At 35.8% G+C, this 18,950-nt stretch overlaps 2 pseudogenes; both read right to left on the bottom strand.

Annotated features, from left to right (window-relative positions):
* Positions 1–1,508: 1,508 nt before the first annotated feature.
* Positions 1,509–2,068, bottom strand: LOC120195335 (annotated as a pseudogene).
* Positions 2,069–3,938: 1,870 nt separating this feature from the next.
* On the bottom strand, positions 3,939–4,381 carry LOC120195445 (annotated as a pseudogene).
* Positions 4,382–18,950: the final 14,569 nt, after the last annotated feature.

Here is an 18,950-nt window from a genome sequence, read left to right as displayed (position 1 = left end):
TAATTAGACAGATCTTATCCGTTGGTGTAAAACGATCTGGGCCATTGATTTATAGGGATCTCAACTATAAATAGACAACCTCTCTTTCTCATTTGTATCATCAATTCTTCCATTCTCCATTCTCTTGGGAAAGAGTAATAAAATCTCTGAGGCATTTACTCTAATTTCAGTGTTCTTTGTTCTTCATTCTCTTTGTGTTGTTGCCTATCTTGGTGGTTAGGAGTGGCCACAATTGCGTTTTCATTTCCACATGATAGTTCAACCTTGGTGGTTTGGAGTAGCCACGTTGGTGTTAAAGCTTATGCAATCCTAGAAACCTTGAGGTCTTGGTTCCAACCTTTGTGAGTTTGTATGCTCACTAGGCTTGGGTAAGGCTTACTTAGTCGCAGAGAAGACCAAGAAACGTCTAAGGCCGCACGACCCGTCAAACCTTAACTCTGATAATTTGACGATTTGGGCATGAAAGTTCTGAGGGCGTGATAGATTTATCTACTAAAAGATAAGGATTAAGCTCTATAAATGTTTCAATTGTTTCATACGTTTTTAGTAAATGAATTTGGAGTATCGATCAAAGTTGTTCAAAAGGATTGGGGCGTAGAATATCGTACATTTTTTGCGTTGCTTGCCAAGGTTGGGAGAGTACATCGTTTGTCTTGTCCTCATATATCGGAGCGGAACGGTGTTGTCGAACAAAAACACCACCATATAGTTGAGCTTGGTCTTGTTCTTGTTCTGTTGGCTCAAGCGTCCTTGCCTATTCAATATTGGCCATATGCAATGATAGTTGTTGTTTATCTCATCAATCGTTTACCTACAAAGGTGCTTGAAGGGATGTCACCGTTTGAGAAGATGTACAACAAGAAGCCTGAGTATTCTACATTGAAAGTGTTTAGGTGTTAATGTTTTCCACATTTGAGGCCATTTCAAAACCATAAGTTATCTTTTCGTTCGCAATCCTGCACGTATCTGGGGTTTAGCCCTCAACATAAGGGTTATCAGTGTCTTGTGAGTGATGGAAGGATTTATATATCTCTTCATGTTGTATTTAATGAGCTGATGTTTCCATTAACTTTCTTGTGCGAGAAGCCCTTGGACAACTCCAAAACCAATGAAAAATATGAGCAACAACGAAAGCTTGGAAAAGAAACCCAAGACCTTCAGCGAAAGATACCATATTAGGAAGCACAATGAATAGAGAATTCACATAAAGGATAGATGTTTTCATTCATCAACAGATACATCATTTATACAAGCTGCACAAACCTGTACAATAAGTTAATCCACAACTAATTATCTAACAAACTAGCTAACCACTAACAGAATGGCTAACTACTCGACACATATGTACTCTTCTAATAACAGTCTAATATATATTCATTGAATAGGGTAATCGAACTTCACATATATGATGTATACATACATAAATACATAAACATAAGCGCACAAAAAGGAGAACCCACCATTGAAACTATCCACAAAACCCAAAAACTTCAACCATGAAAAATTCTTCAAGTTTCAGAGATAATCTTGAGTGCCTTGGTCTTGAAGCGATACCTAAGGGTTCTGGGGATCACCTGGCTGGGCCCAAAATGCCATTGACCGAGACTATATGTGAGAGAAGGGCTATCATCATAAATATGACCCACAAGTTTCCCGCAACTATTACACTTGATCTTGGTTCTGTTCCGGTGGGTTCCCCAGTAATCAATGGTCTTGAAGAAAGGCCTGAACTTGTCTTATTTCTAGAAGTTGAAGTTGGTCTCATCGACCATGGCGAAAGAAAGGGTGCCCTTGTTTCTCGCCTTGAAGTTGAAATCTGGAGGGAATAATGGGTTGTTCTTAGGTTAAGGTCCATTCCGTACTCCCTACAGTTGTAGATGGAAGCCAATTTTGCTTCTTAAATTTAAGATTTTTGGTCAGAGCAAATGGAATTTTATGGAGGAAAACCGAGCTCACGATGGCGTTCTGCAAAGTTTCAAAAATGCGTCAATGGTTAGAAAATTCGTTTACGACCAACTTAATTAAACTTGCTATAGCCGAATTTTGCCTTTTCAAAACTTCTTCCCATTTTATGACGGAGTCAATGACATTCAGTTCTCAATTTCTAGATAAATTATTTTTATTTAGAAAATCTTAATCAGATATTCAAAATTAGTAACGAGATTATTATTATCCCTCGATATTTTAGTTTGAGTAAAATATCTAAATATGACTGTTTATTATTAAATGTTTAAAAGTTTTTTGAACAAATATTGTATAGTATTCATCCTATACTCAAATAATTAGATATAGCTTAAAGTACAAAAGTTTGTACCCTGTAGTTTTGTTAGTTAAATTGTTGGATTGATTTGTTTTTTTTCTTTATTTTGAATAGTCTAACGTGATTATAAGGTAGTATCCGTTCAAAAAAAAATTTAACTATTAACAATGCACATCCTATAAATAAAATTGCTCGAATTCAAGACTGATGAAGCACATTTAATCATTAATTTTTCTTTTTTTAATCACATTAAGTATAAAACGAATACATGAGTCATATTAATTTTTCTTTTTAAAAAATAAAATCCTAATATACCACTGAACCTAAAACAAATGGATATTTTTTCACTTCTCTCCCTTCTTGTATACCAAAACATCTTCGTTTGGCTAACATAAACCTAAAAACAAGATCACATCATTTGTACGTAAAAGTAATGGTAACCAACATGACAAAATTGGCAAAAATTATTTTGCTCGAATAATGTATTTACTACAATAAAGGTTAAGACGTATAGTGGTCGATGCATGTAAACCTAATGAAATTCCATGCGTTTCCAATGCATGGAATATAGGAGACGCATTGTGGTCACTACCATGCAAAATTTTTGTTAGGTTAGATTACAAAATTCATCACTGAACTTTACTCTCTCTCCTATTTTACTCAATGTACTTTAAGTCTTTTTAATTTTCTCATTAAAATTAATACATTAGTTTTTTACCACTCGGTCGTTAAATTGTTAACAACATTAAAATGAACAATTATATAGATACAAAACGATATCGTTAAAGTGAATTTTTTTTATTTTTTTAAAACGGCATCGTTTTTAACGCCGTTAACTATTTAACGACAAAGTGATCAAAATAGGAGAGAGAATAAAGTTCAATGATAAAAAAAATCAAATATATTAAGTTTAGTGAGGAAATTGAAATCTTTTAAAATTCAATGAGCAAAATAGGAGAGAAAGTAAAATTCAATGATAAATTTTATAATTTACCCTTACAAAAAAATTTGCGTGTGGTGATCACATTGCGTCTCCCATATTCTCTAAGTTGAAACCAATTCTAACAAAAAGGGTAAATTATAAATTTAGTAGCTAAACTTTATTCTCTTATTTCACTTATTGTACTTTAAATATTTTTAATTTCCTCATCGAACTCAACATCCATACATTGGATGTTTTTAGTCACTCAGTAGTTAAATCGTTAGTGACGTTAAAATGGACCGTTATATAGATGCAAAACGACATCGTTATGATGAAAATTTTGTTTTTTAAACGACATCGTTTTTAATGCTGTTAATTATTTAATGGCGGAGTGACCAAAATAGGGGAGAGAGTAAAGTTCAATGACAAAAAATCAAATGTATTAAGTTCAATGACAAAAAATCAAATGTATTAAGTTCAATGAAAATACGAAAACATTTAAAATTCAGTTATGAATTTTATAATTTATTCTAACAAAAAAAAAATTGTATGGTTATGACGCTACTGCGTCTCCCATATTCCATGCATTGGAAACGCATGGTATTCACAAAAATTTTGCCTGATAAATTAAACAAAATGACAATATTGGTTTCTTGTATAAATATATTACATTAATCAAATGGAGTAATTAAACTTCACATATAAGATATATATCACACGTACATATAAACAAATCAACAAAAGAATTCACAAAACCCAGATACTTCAATCTTCGTAAAAAAAAATCAAGTTTCAGTTGTGATCTTAAGCGCCTTGATTTTGAACCGATACCTAGGAGCTCTGGGAATCACCTGACTCGGCCCCAAAAACCATTGATTGGGACTATCCCTGAGAGGAGGACCGTCGTCGTAAATATGACCCAAGAGTTTCCCACAACTATAGCACCTAATCTTGATTCTGTTCCGTTGAATTCCCAGTATTCAATGGTCTCAAAAAAGGGCTTGAACTTGTTTTCTTTTACGAATTTGAACTTGTTCTCGTCGATCATGGCGAAAGAAAGGGTGTCGTGGTTTCCCGCCTCGAAGTAGAAATCCGAAGGGAATAAATGGAACGTCCTTAGGTTCAGATCGGTTTCGCACTCTCTACAGCTATAGATGTAAGCCATTTTTACATTGAAATTTCTAGGTTTTTGATTGAATTGGGGAACTGGGATTTAATGAAGAAATCTGGATTTGATGATGGTGTCGACGAAATGATGATGGTTAATTATCCGCATATTTTTAAATGTGTTTTTTGTTTAGTAAATTTGTTTATATGTTTCGCCTAATTATACTCGATATGTTTTTTTTTTATCTTTTCCATTTTATGACGTTAGATATATTTATGCTGAAATTTTAGAAAATTTTAAATTTGTGTTAGTTGTTTAGAAAATTAAAAGAAATTTAAACGTAAGAACAAATAATGATGGTCTTGTTTATTTGGAATGTGCTCAATATTTTTTTTGAACTAACATTTCATTTTTAATCTAATTTTTGTTTTTTTCGAAAATTTCAGATTATTATTTTCAGTTTTAAGCCTTAATAATGAAATTAATCCAAAAATGTTGAAATGAAGATTGTTCCATTGAGAATTCTGTCCTAGTACGAGTGAAAAATATAGAACCAAATGTTATCGACAATATAAAGGTATGTATACATTTTAAATTTATACATAAAATTTAAGTTAATTTTAAATATAGAATTGTTTTTTGAATAGCAACATAAGATGAGGATGACATGGGGTTCAATTTTCATTTTTCAAAGGGTTCCTATGTAGAAAGCTCAAACGGCGGATCAAAGCTTAGGGAAGGAAGGCGAGATAGTAACACTGTTTGTTCAAAACATACCTCCTAGATATCATTGGAGTGGGTTGAGACAACTTTTCGGGAGGCATCGAGATGTGATTAGTTCTTATATACCAAGGAAGAATGATAGAACAGGAAAACACTTTGGTTTTGTTAGATTTTCCAATAGAGAAGACACAGTTAGAGCAATCCAAAGATTAAATGGATTCTGGATATTTGGATATCGACTATCAGTCAAAGAAGCTCGGTATAGAGCCAAGAACCAAAATTGGAAACAAAACAGTCCATCAACTTCCATTACTACAAATAGGGCAGAACGGGGAAAAGGCGTTAGTAAGGAAAGCTCGGAGGATCAAGCAAGGAGGAGTAGAGTAATATAGGGGAATATAGACGAGGAAGTTGTTCGAAAGCTCCAGAAGTTCCTCGTAGGAACGATGGTGACGGTTTTCTCTTCAAGCCAAGTAGAAGATATATTACGAGCAGGAGGCCTAGGAGAAATTAAGACCAAGTTTTTGGGAGGGAGAGATTTCTTATTCCAAATAGATGATGAAGAGTTATAAAGAATCTTAAAGGAACATAACTGATCGTTTTTAAATGAAGTTTTTCAAGAAGTTCAACCTTGGTCAGAATCATACAGAGTGTCGGAAAGAGTAACATGGATTAAAGTGTTTGGAATGTCGCTTCACTCCTGGAACCATAGTACTTTTAAGAGAATAGCAGAGCTATGGGAAGAATGCTTAGCGTTGGGAGAAAACGCACTTCAAGAAATGGGTTGCGAAGAGATGTCCATCCTTATAGAAACTAATAGAAAATAATTAATTGATGAAGTGGTAGACCTGGAAGCAAGAAGAGATATATTTAGGATTAGAGTGGTGGAATATTCCACAAGTAGATGTGACTCATCGTATCGAAAACAAGAAGAAAAATAAGAAGTAGTTGCTGTAGATTCTGAATCATCGGTAGAAAGAAGAGTGGACTCATCAAAGGAGAAGAATTCTCAGAGGTGGTTTGAGGAAGAAGACAATCAATTATGTTGTATAGGGAATTTACCTAGAGGCGGCTACTTGTCGGGTGAGGATGAGGAGGAAAGAAATATAGGGGAGGAAGTAATTATGGGTTTGAGAAATTATAATGATGGATTGGGGAAGGGACAAAAGCAGATCGATGAAGAGGTGAAACACAATGAGGGAGAGTCAGAAGATGACAGTTGGAAAATAATTAATACTGCTCGTGTTAATGAGGAATAAGTGGATATTTCAAAAGATTCGACAGTACAGTCAAAGGCGGTGGAGGATGTGGTTAATATGGGCTTAACAAACAATTGTGTTATCATAAGAACCAAGGGAGAGGAAGTCCAACAGGATGGGCCTGTGGCAGACTGGGTGGATGGAAACCCAAATCGGGGATAGAATAGAAGAATATGGATCAGAGACCTTGCTTGTCAACACAACTAAGGGAGGAGTTTTTCTCGCATAATTCCAGGTAGAACCAGAGACAAAAGGATGGGAAAATAAAAAAAATATAGTTTTCTTCAAAGAATTCAAGAGAAGTTCACAGATACCCAAAGGAAGAGTAGAAACGATCGAAACAAGAAAAATCAAAAGAATATGCAAAATGAGGAAGAACTGATTGAGCCTGAAGGAATATCCCTATCAGATTCTGACTTACAAGCAATATGGCCGAGACAAAAAAAGGAAGCGAAAGAAACTTTACAGATCGACAGAGAGTTGGGAATAAAGTTTAAAGATTCAAAAGAGGCTTTGGTTCGGGAAATTATAGCAGTGGAAGAGTTGGAAGGTGAGTCTCACTCATTATCTTTTGAATTTTAGTTTTTATTAGGAGGTAGTTCGAAATGAGGATCTTATCCTGAACATATGAGGTATGGGCTCAAATATTAAAATTTCTGAACTAAGGAGGATTATTAGTGATGTGATCCAATTCAGTTTCAAAAATGGACTTGCATCTCCAACCTTTCTCAATAATCAAAGGGGGATTTTCTTTAACTTAATCTTTCTTTATACCATAGTTATGATAATAGCTTACATACATTATATTTATAGTTATGATGATGATATTATGAATGCATGAAGATATTATCATGAACCACATATTTATATATTTATATCTTATATTACTTAGCTTATAAATGTTTTCTTTTGTAGGTGCATGTTCGGCCACATGATGGGAGCTGACTTAAAGCTAGCATTGGAGTCAACGAGCTAAGGAAACATGACTAGGACAACTCCGGGACAGCTCAAGAACATTTTGGAACAAAGTTGCGAGCTGACCCTGACTCATAGCTCACTTGAGCTGGACTTTTGAGCTAGCTAGAGACCTCAATTCAGCTGGAGAGTGGCACCATCATCTTCACCACACAGAGCACTACAAATATGGTCTAGGTTAAATTTTGTGGGTTCATACCTTTTCGTGAAGAGTTACCATTCCGAGAAGTGCCTTTTCACAAGACGCTGCCGTAAGACTTATACACATGTCCTTCATCTATGACCAGCTCAACTTCAGCTCAAACACTTGCAAAGTAGCTTAAATGATGAAAGGTTACCTTCCACAAATGTGACCTTTCATAATTAGTTGCTTCCCAATTGATGACACGTCATTTAGACACATGTTTGATGCCAAGTCACGCCTAACTTGCTGCTCATCTTCACGCCATGGAGGAGTCCACACCTTAAGCATTCTACACCACCCATGTGAGTGCCTCATGACCAGACCACACATGTGCCATACGTGTGGATGAAATGGGCGCCAAAGTGAAGAGGTTTCTCCCTATTCGGCCAAAGCAAGGCATTGCTTCAAAGTTGGCACCAAGATGAACCATAAGAAGACCATTCGGCCAAGGACATTTCCTTTCATCCAAGCATCATGCATTTTCAATTTAAATTATGTACTTTGCCGAAAAGGCATGCATCTATTCGGCCAAACCTATACAAATCTATAAATAGGCTTTGGCATTCATTTGTAAAGCTCAACCCTTTGATAAATTAAAACTCTTGTGAGATTATTCTCTCTTCAAGTTCTTTTTAGAACTATATCGATTAAGCAAGATTTTCTAAAGTTTGTGGCGTCAATCCCTTCCTTGATACTTCTGGTTCCTAGTTCATATAACTAGTGGGTCAAAGTCCTTGCTACCATCTCTTATAAAACTTATAAGAAACGGGTCTTTGTTCTTTATAACATTGGTTCCTTCTTAGTTTTATAAGATACTATTTCTTTCACCATTATCCATCACTTTCACGCCAACTCTATCACCATCCCATTACCATATTCATCACCATTACTTAACCATTGAATTATCTATCAACATTCATCAAGAATCACGTGCATCATCACCAATGGTGACTGAATTCATCAACATTTGAAGGATAATTCAACAACACTTCCGCACCCCATCTTTGATAACATTTCTATCCATTTCAATTCTTATCTTTTCCTTTCTTCTTCCATTTCTTATTTATATTTCCATCTTAATAATTTCTTTCTTTAATTTTTGCAGATTACTTATCAATTCAAAGTGTAGCATTTTGGTGTCTCTCCTAGATCGGGAAACAACAAGGTTGCCAACTTCTCCATTATTGAAGAAGCCTGGTTAGTCTTACATCAATTAGGATGCATAAGATAGAAATTGTGTTAATTCAAGAAACAAAAAAGAGGTTTTTACTGATACTGATATATCGAGATTCTAGTGTGATGATGAATTTAACTTTAGATTTTCGAAAGCAGTGGGTAAAGCTGAGGGTCTATTGTCTGTGTGGGATAATAATCATTTTCAGATTGAAGATAGTTTAATTAAGGATAGATTTATTCTGTTAACAGGGAAGTATGCTTCAGATGACTTGAAATGTTCATTGTTGAATGTTTATGCACCTTGTGATGTTAGTGAACAAGTTATATTATGGAATGAGTTACTGGTAGAAATGGAAAAAAATAGCAACAAATGGTTCATGGTAGGTAGCTTTAATGCTATTCAAAATCACCGTGAGAGAAGTGGTTGTTCTTATAGACAATCGGAGATTACAGCTTTTAATAAGTTCATAGAAGAGTGTAATATCTTCGACATGCCATTAGCAGGGAGGAAATTCACATGGTTTGGGCCGGAAAATAGAAGAAGCCGATTAGACAGAATGTTTATGGAGGATGTATGGTTCCAAGAAAATAGTGATAAAATGCTATGGGGACTACCGAGAACAGTTTCAGACCACATACCTATAATATTGGGTAAGGAAATCATAGACTGGGGTCCAAGACCTTTTAAGTTCATTAATAGTTGGTTACAATAGGAAAGCTACATCAAGGTGATAAAGGAGATATTACAGTCTGATCACTCATGTGATGAAGAATTAAGTGTGAAATTAAGAAGACTGAAAGGAGCTTTGCAAAAATAGAATAAGGAGTGTTATTGTAATATTGATAATGAAGCTACAAATGGAGCAGAGGATAAATGAGCTTGATAGAAAATGTGACTTAATTGGGTTAGACGATCAAGAAAGAGAGGAGGTAGCAATTTATACAAGGAAACTATGGGATTTATTGAAGGAAAAGGAGGATATATGGCGTCAAAAATCAAGGTTGAAATGGCTGAAACTTGGAGATGATAATTCTGCTTTTTTCATAGGGCAATGAATATTCAGAGTAAAAAACAAATGATTTTAGGAGTTAATTTGGGGGAGTATAATGAGGTTGATCCCTTAAAATTGAGAGCAAAAGTCTTCAATTTTTTTAGTAACCATTTTCAATGCAAGGAGAAGTAGTGGCATACGGAGTTAAATCTTCCATTCAAGCAAGTATCTTTGGCTAACGTTAAAGACATGGAAGCGTCATTTTCCATTGAAGAAGTGAAAGAAGCAGTATGGAGTTGTGAGGAGGACAAAGCACCGGGACCTAATGGTTTTAACATAGTATTTTTTTAAAAATCATGGGAATGGGTAAAATGTGATCTTATGAAGACAATGGACAGATTTTATAGGACTGGAAAATTAGGAAAAAAAATGTCAATTCTTCTTTTTTAGCGTTGATTCCGAAAGTGGTCAATCCATCCGAAATTTCAGAGTATAGACCGATATCATTGGTGAGTTGTTTATATAAAGTAGTAACTAAAGTTTTAACTAGGAGATTAAGAGGGGTGATGGGAAAAATTATAAGTGAGACTCAATGCGCCTTTTTGAATGGAAGGTAGATATTTGATGGTATTTTGGTGGCAAATGAAGTAATTCACTCTTTGAACAAGGAGAGGGGAGGTAGAGGTGGTTTACTTTTAAAGTTAGATTTTGCAAAAGCCTATGATTGTGTATGTTGGGAGTTCTTGGATTCTGTTCAGCAAGATATGGGATTTGGAAGCAAATGGAGAAGGTGGATTTGGGAGTGTGTCTCAACAGTAAGAGTTTCTGTGTTGTTAAATGGGTCTCCTACAAAAGAATTCAAAATGAACCGAGGCTTAAGGAAAGGAAATCCATTATCCCCCTTCCTGTTTATTATGATTACAAAGGCTCTTCATTTATTATTGGAAGGAGCATAGCAAAAAGGACTCATTGAAGGATAAAAAATATAGCCCCATATTCAAGTATTTCACATTTACAATTTGCGGATGATACAATTTTATTCCTCCGACCAGAGCAAAGAGTTCTCATAAACATAAAGAAAATCCTTACATGTTTCGAAATAGGATCAGGGCTCAGCATAAACTTTAGGAAATCGTGTTTAGCAGGGGTAGGGGTTGAAGATGTTAAAGTTAATCAATTAGCCCTCTTGTGTGGATGTTCTGTGAGTAAACTGCCATTTAAGTATTTGGGAATACCATTAGGCGCGGATCCAAGAAGAGTTTCGACTTGGGACCCGGTAATTGAAAAATATAAAGTTAAACTGGCGGGCTGGAAAAGCAAAATGTTGTCATTTACTGGGAGAGTGGTCCTTATCAACTCAGTTTTGTCAATGTTACCGCTTTACTATATGTCGATATTTCCCATCCCAAAAGCAGTAATTTCAAAGATATATAAAATCAGAAGAGGATTCCTTTGGGGCTATGAAGGTAATAAAAAGAGGTTGTCTAGGGTGAATTGGGGAAGATTGTGTACTCCTAAGAAGAAAGGTGGGGCGGGAATAATCAATTTGAGAGTAAAAAATAAGGCGTTATTGGCTAAATGGGGGCGGAGGTACGTAAATGAAAGAGAGGCATTATGGAGGTCAGTAATTTGTCACAAATATGGATCAGATGGACTGCCTTGGTTGGTCAATCAAGGAAAAATCAAAGATGCTTCTATAACATGGAGAGGGATCATCAATAATTTGCAAAGTGAAGAAACTGAAAACTGGATGTGTGGCAATTCATTTCGATGGCAAGTGGGAGATGGGAAAACAACTCTATTTTGGGAAGATGTGTGGTATGGAGAGAAAGCACTTAGATCAAGATTCCCTCGATTATACAGGCTTGTGTCAAAAAAATTTAAATCGGTTGCTGATATGTTAAGTGCGGGTGAGTGGCAGAGACTAGAATTGACAACTTTGTTCGATAGATAACTTATGGATAGGGAACGTACCATAGTCTATATTATAAAGGACAAGTAGACATGTTTAAGTTAAATTCGAGTGTGGCTGACTTATTATATGGGTTCATGAAAAGGATGGAATTTTTAAGGTCAAGAAAATGACATACTTGCTGCTTTGTAATGGAAATTTTGAAGATGTCGATTTGTTTAATTTTGACAAGATTTGGAGCCTAAAGGTCCCTCCAAAGGTGAAATATTTTTTATGGATGTTAAAATTGAATAGGGTGCCAACAAAGATGTTCCTTAAAAATAGAGGGATAGTACTACCTGATAATAAGTGTTTATATCCTTGGTGTGGAGATGCAGAAGAAGATAGGACCACTTGTTTGTGTCATGTAATTTTATGGGATGTTTTTGGAATGCTTTTTGCAGATGGTGGCATATTACAAGTGGCAATATCCAAACAATTGATGAATTATTTGAATTCTGCAATCAGACTCGATGGATAGGTTTTATAGTTTTGGCTTGGCATGTTAGTTTTGCAGCAGCACTTTGGAGTTTATGGCTGGCTAGGAATGAATTTGTTTTTAGGAATAAAGGGACTATTCTAAAAGACATTTTAGTTTATGTGAAGATGAGAGCGCTAGCTTGGTGTAAGGCGATGAAGGAATTTGATGTCCTAGATGAGAAAAGTTGGTTGGATTGTCCTGGTGATTCAGCTAGATCAAGTGAAGATCAAAGAAGATTGAAGAGCGTTTGGCAACTGCCGGTGTTGGGCCAGATGAAGTTCAATGTGGATGGATCAACTACAAAAGAGGTAGAAGGATGTGGGGGCGTGCTTAGGACTGTTGAGGGTCATGTAGTAGCGATGTTTTTTGGGCCAGTTTCATAGGTGAATTCGGATTATGAAGAATTGTCAGCAATTAAATATGCCTTGGTGGTTTTCAGGGAATCCATTTGGTGTGGAAAGGCTGAACTTATTGTAGAATCTGATTCTTCAGTAGTGTTGAATTGGGTTAAAAAATTTCAGTTCGTCCATGGAGGTGGGGGTCAACTTTTCAAGAGATCGATGGTAATGCATTGAAGATAAGGGAGGTCAATTTTGCTTTCACGCCAAGGTTAACAAATAGTATGGCAGATTACTTGGCTAAGTTGGGTTCGAGGAGAAGTTCAAAGCAAGTTGGTAAGATGAAGATATGGGTCTGTTATGTTTAAATAATGTTGCAATTGTAAAAGCTTGATTGGTTTGTTATTGAGTGGATGGCATGTATTGGGGTTTCTTTATCTGGATTGTTGTAGCGAGTCCATGTTTCATGGTTCTGTAATTTAGGAATTTGTGTTAGGTGGGGTAGCTCGATATTAGGCGTGTATGTTTCTCCTGATATTGTGTATTGTTTCCGTGTTCTTCCCCCAACTGTGGAGTACTCTTTTCCTCATTTAGGATTAGGGGGATTTTTAATGAGGCTCTTAGTTGGGGTTATGTTTTTCCCTCGGAGTGAAATAAAAAAGATGCAAATTGCCGAGCAAACAAATGAGGATAACATGGATATTGTAATTAATGGAAAATTGAAAAAATATTTTTTGTAAGTAGGAGGTAAATACAAGACAATATTTGTTTAATGATAACTCTCAACCATATAACATTGAATGCTCACACTTTTGATATTCTTGGTACTCGAAGTCGGGACCTCAGTTACTATATTCATGAAAAAAAATAAGATCTACATAATATAGCTAAAGTGATTACTAGTAGTATGATACGAAAGCATAACCTATTGAGTAGGAAGAAGTTCATAAAAGCAAGGGAAAATGTTATTCCCGTAATCATACATGAGCGTTCAATGTATATTTGACAAAATTACTAGTAGTGTGATATGGAGCGACAAAATTATTTTTGATCATGATTTTGCAGCTAGGGAGTCCATCCTTCAGCAGAGCAGTCGAATGCTTCAGGAAACAAAGCAGGCCATTTTAAATGGTTTGCAGTTGGGAGAGAGCCGTTCTTTGGGAGACAAGCCTGTCTTGACTTGGTCTCCTCCTTCGTTGGAGTGGTTCAAACTAAATTCCGATGGCACGAGATTATCAAACTTAGGTCTTACCACTTTATTCTATCATCGATGTGGAGTTATGGGGTTTATTTGAAGGACTGCAATTGGCTTGGAATATGCAAATTCCGGCGTTAGAAGTGGAATTGGATAGCAAAGAGGCTCTTGAATCAATTGGGTGGAACGATAGCGCTAAGGGTGGTTCGTCGATGGTCCCTCACATTATGGAATTGGTTAACCGTGATTGGCAGATAAAGTTCAATTATACTCCCCGAAACTATAATAGGGTGGCAGATGAACTGGTTAAGCTAGCTTGGACGAGTTCCTTTGAGCTCAAACTTTATCACAATGCTCGACTAGTAATAGCTAATGTTATTCATGAGGACACTAAGAATCTCCGACATGTGGAAGATTAGTATCCGATAAGTCTGTTGTTTCTTCTTTTATTCAAAGAAAAAAAAGAAAAGAAAAGAAACTAAAAAAATAGATATGATGACACTTCCTGCTAAGAACATACGCATGGTAGGTTAAAAACAAGATACTTCTTAATTATATTTTAGGCATAATGCAACAAAATACCCCTAACATTTGATAGGAGTGACAATTTTTTTTTAGCATATTAACCCTAACGTTTCATTTTGGATCAAAAAACATCCTCGTTTGATAAAAATCGTTAGTCAACTGACGGTCAACGCCTGGAGCTGACTCAACAAGAACATGTGGAGAGAAATGCTGACGTGACATGTTCATATCATAGTAGATGATGATGTGGCAGATCCGCATGGACTAAATACTGATGTGGCATGTCCATGTGTGATGCCATGTTAGCAAATATTTTTTTAAATTAATTAAGGCATAATGCAAACAAATACCCCTAACGTTTGACAGTATATACAAATTTGACCCTATTATATTTTTTTGGAACATTTGACCCCACAACGTTTTATTTTAATTCAAAAGTCAGCCCGTTGGATGGAAATCATTAGACAACTAATGGTCAACGCTTCCAGCTGACTAAGCAAACACATGTGGACACAAATGATAACGTGGCGTGTCCACGCCACTAAAGTACGCTGACGTGGAATTGACATGTCAGATTTTATTTTTTGTTAAAAATTAATGAATTTATGAGAATATTTTACCAATGAGAGAGCAACACGTGTCATTCTCCTATTAGTGCAGATTTAGAAGGATGAAGAAAAACCGATTTTGTGTTAAAGGGGATTAAAACCCAGGGTAAGGGCATGAAATGGCATGCCTCTTGCTAGGGGTGCACAAAAAATCCGAATATCCGATTTTACGAAAAAAATATCCGAAACCGGATTTGGGAAAAACCGGTTTTTTTAACCGGATCGGATTTTTTTTAAACCGGTTATTTTAACCGGTTTGGAGAAAAAAACCTAGACCGGTTTTTTTACCGGATAAAAAACCGGTTTGAAAAAAACCGGTTAAAAAACCGGTTTTTATCCGGAAAAAAAAACCGGTATGGGTTTAAAAAACTAGCCGTTAATATAGCCGTTGGGAGGGTTTTGTGACCGTTTTTTGACCGTTTTTTTCTTTAAAAAATTACCATTTTACCACCCTAAACATGTATAAATAGGTTGGGGATGTATTTGGTTGATTACAAATTTCTCAAATCTTATTACACAACACTTAAACATCTCTCAAATCTTACTTTTGTAATTTTTTGTTCATCATGAGTAACACGGCTGAATCTTCCGTCGGGGGAAACGTTGAAGTCGTGAGAGTGATCGAACACACTCGAAACCAAGACATTTGGGATCACTACGATTTATGTGAGATGTCAAATGGCTCGAGGAGGGCGCGTTGTAAACTTTGTCTAAATTTTCTTGCATCGGAAGGAAACACAACGTTGAAGAACCATTTGACAAAATCATGCAAGGCACTTCGCTCAAGATCAGATCCTAGTCAATCGAATCTTACACCGCAAGGTGGTGTTTTTGTTTACGACAACGAAAAATTACGAGAAGCGTTTACAAAGTTCGTGATTACAAAAGCATTGCCGTTCGACCACTTTGATGATGAAGATTTCACGATAACAATTCAACAACTAATGCAACCACGTTATACTCAAGTAAGTCGTACTACCCTTAGAAGAGATGCTAAAAATGTGGCGTACGGCGAGGGAAAAAATGATTTTAGGATTCCAAGAACACCGTTATGGTGTGTCGCTTACATGTGACGTTTGGAGTTCCCCTCATAATACCGGAAATTCTTTTTTAGCCGTTACGTCACATTGGTTAGATCAAGATAATTGGCAAATGATGAAAAGAACAATCGCGTTTGAATTATTCGGTGAGCCGCATACCGGTGCTAATTTATTTACACTTTTAAAAAGGGTAATTTGTCTTTATAAATTAGAAAATAAAGTTTTTTCTATATCCTTTAATAATGCATCGAATAATACAAACGCAGTTCCAAGATTGAAAATATTACTTTCACCGATTTTAGACGGTGCGTTTTTTCATACCCGTTGCGTTGCACACATAATTAATTTATCCGTGCAAGCCGGTTTGGAGGTTATTGAGCCGATTAGATTAGAATTTAAAACAATGATAAATCGGTTCTTTGTAACAACAACAAAAGACTAAATGATTATAAACGATTTTGTAAGTCCGTTAATAAAAAAGCTTTGGGTCCTAATTTGGATTGTCCAACTCGTTGGAACTCAACTTGGATGATGATGCATACTGCTTTAAGGCAAAGGGAAACATTGCAAACATTTCACGATCGGCTTTTCGAGAGGGGTCATGTCCCAAACATTTATCCGGATTCGAGTTGGGAAACTATAGCCAAAATAACCGATTTGCTTGAGGTTTTTAAAAATGCAACAACTTTTTATCCGGTGTTTATTACCCTACTAGCCCGTTGGTTCTTAATCAAATATTTTTGTTGGCTACCCGACTAAATGACTTTGAATTTGAAACCGAAGTTTTTCAAGAAATTGGCTTTGCAATGAAGGAAAAACTTTTAAAATATTTTAAGGAGATTCCCCCCATTTTTACTTGTGCCGCCGCTTTAAACCCAACGTTAAATGTTGGTGGGGTTGAAACACTAATTGAACAAATTGCGTTTGCTTTTAATCTAACCGATGATGAACCCAACTTTGTCCAAAACCAAATAAATTATTTTAACAAATGTTTTCGAGACATGTTTGCAATTTATTTAACTAAATCGGATCAAGTAGTGTAATACACGATCAAATGAGAATGAATGCGGAATCATCTAGTAGACGTCCAAGTAACATAAATTTGAATCTTTTTAACACTCTTGTAAATTCCCAATCCAAACGATCACGTACTACCACCCCAAGTAGCGAGTTGGGAAATTACATGTCATGCGATTTTCTATCAAAAATGACATTTGAAGAGTTTGAAAGTTTGGATATTTTGGCTTGGTGGAAAGAAAAGGAAGCACAATTTCCGATTCTAGCCGCCATGGCCCGTGATTTACTAACCGTCCAAGCTTCTACGGTAGCTTCGGAATCCGCTTTTTCTGTTAGTGGCAGGGTTATATCGCAATGGAGATCAAGACTAAGTCCCGAGTCGGTGGAAGTATGCATTTGTTTAAAGGATTATTTGGATGGAGCGGCTCATAAGCAACATATCACCACCCTAGAAGATGCAATTGATACCGATTTGGAAGCAAACTTACACATTGAAGAAGTCGAACTTGGAATATCCCCTCCAAACGAAGAAGGCGAAGATGATGAAGAAGAGATGGCAATGTAGTTTATTTTATAACTTTATTTCAATTATCGTAAACTTTGTTTCAATTATCGAACTTGAAGTTTTTAAGTATTTGAATTTATCGAACTTGGAAGTTTTTAAGTATTTGAATTTATCAAACTTGGAAGTATTTAAGTATTTCAATTATGTTGAGTTAATTAAGTATTTCAATTAAGTATTTGAATTTATCGAACTTGAGGTTTGATGCTTTCTCTTTGATTCTCTCTTGATTCTAGTTGCTTGACGTTTTCTTGTCTTTGATCAATGGCTTCTAAGCTTGCTTAAATACACCTTGAATCACTTCTGAACGTTAGTGATAATTAATGAAGATAATATAGTCGTTTAAGTGTGAAAACATTTAATAAAAATGCTTGGAGCGTGGGGGAATCGGTACCCTCTCATAGGGAATCGGTTTCCTCTCATAGGGAATCGGTTCCCTATGTGTAAAATTCAAATATTTCGACCGTTGAATAGGGGGGAATCGGTACCCCCTATGGGGGAATCGGTTCCCTCCGAGCATTCTGGAAATCTCGGAGCCAAACCATTCAGTGAGGAATCGGTACCCCCTTGGGGGGGAATCGATTCCCTATGAGCAATCTGGAATATTAAAATCGGTTTTTTTATAACCGGTTTTTTAAAAAAACCGGTTTTTTTAAAACTGAAACCGGTTACACCGGTTAGGATATCCGGCCCTCCAAACCGGTTAAAAACCGAACCGGTTATTTTATAAACCGATTTTTTTTCTATGAGAAAAAACCGGATCGGATAAAAACCGATCCGGATCGGATTGAAATCCGACAAATGTTCATCTCTACCTCTTGCCACCAGATCAAACGAACTACTCGATTTTATAATGAAACAAAACTATTTAGCCCATAAATTCTTTTCAATTTAATTAAACAAAATAAAACACGTTTTAGGTGTTGTATTGATTTAAAAAATGTTTGTTTATTTTTTTGATGTGGATTAATCGAAATACACATGTATCTATAAGGGATGGGTATGGGGACAAAAAAAAATCTCAGAAACATATAATGAGAATTCGCCAAAATCGTACTTGTAAGTGTTGGGGATGGAATGAGTAATGCAAAATCGTCCCCGTCCCGCCCCGCCCCGCCCCGTTGCCACCCCTAATTACAGATGACTAAGATGTAATTTCACTTTAAACTTGGGAGGACCTAAGAGCAATTATTACATTTTAGTTAAATAAAAAATATTCAGAAATAAAAAAGTCAAATAGCATGAATAGGGTCTAAACTTTAAAACGAAACACGAAATTAAAGTTGATCAGGGATGAATTTGTAAAAAAAACTAAAGTCTAAGGACCCTAAACTAATTAACCCTAATTAATCTATATAAATATATAATTATAATTTAACCTATACTAAACCTAACCTAATTATTCTAACCCCAAGCACCTCCTTTGTTTTTTCCTCTCAACCTTCTATCTTCTTCCTCTCAACCTTCTATCTTCTTCCTCTCAACGGCACCTCGTACTAATCTCAACAACATTGCTGGCCACCACACCACGGTGGCCGGAGAAACCAAAACCCCTTGTAACCTAACCCTAACCCTTCGTTCTCTCTTCTAAATAACAAATATTAGGCTAAAACTCGCTTAATCAACACTTAAAC

The sequence above is a fragment of the Hibiscus syriacus genome, unplaced genomic scaffold (assembly GCF_006381635.1).
Source record: "Hibiscus syriacus cultivar Baekdansim isolate YM2019G1 unplaced genomic scaffold, ASM638163v2 tig00117012_pilon, whole genome shotgun sequence".
Classification (NCBI taxonomy): Eukaryota; Viridiplantae; Streptophyta; class Magnoliopsida; order Malvales; family Malvaceae; genus Hibiscus; species Hibiscus syriacus.
Note: the sequence above shows the minus strand (reverse complement) of the source record. Positions and strands in the feature narration are given on the sequence as shown.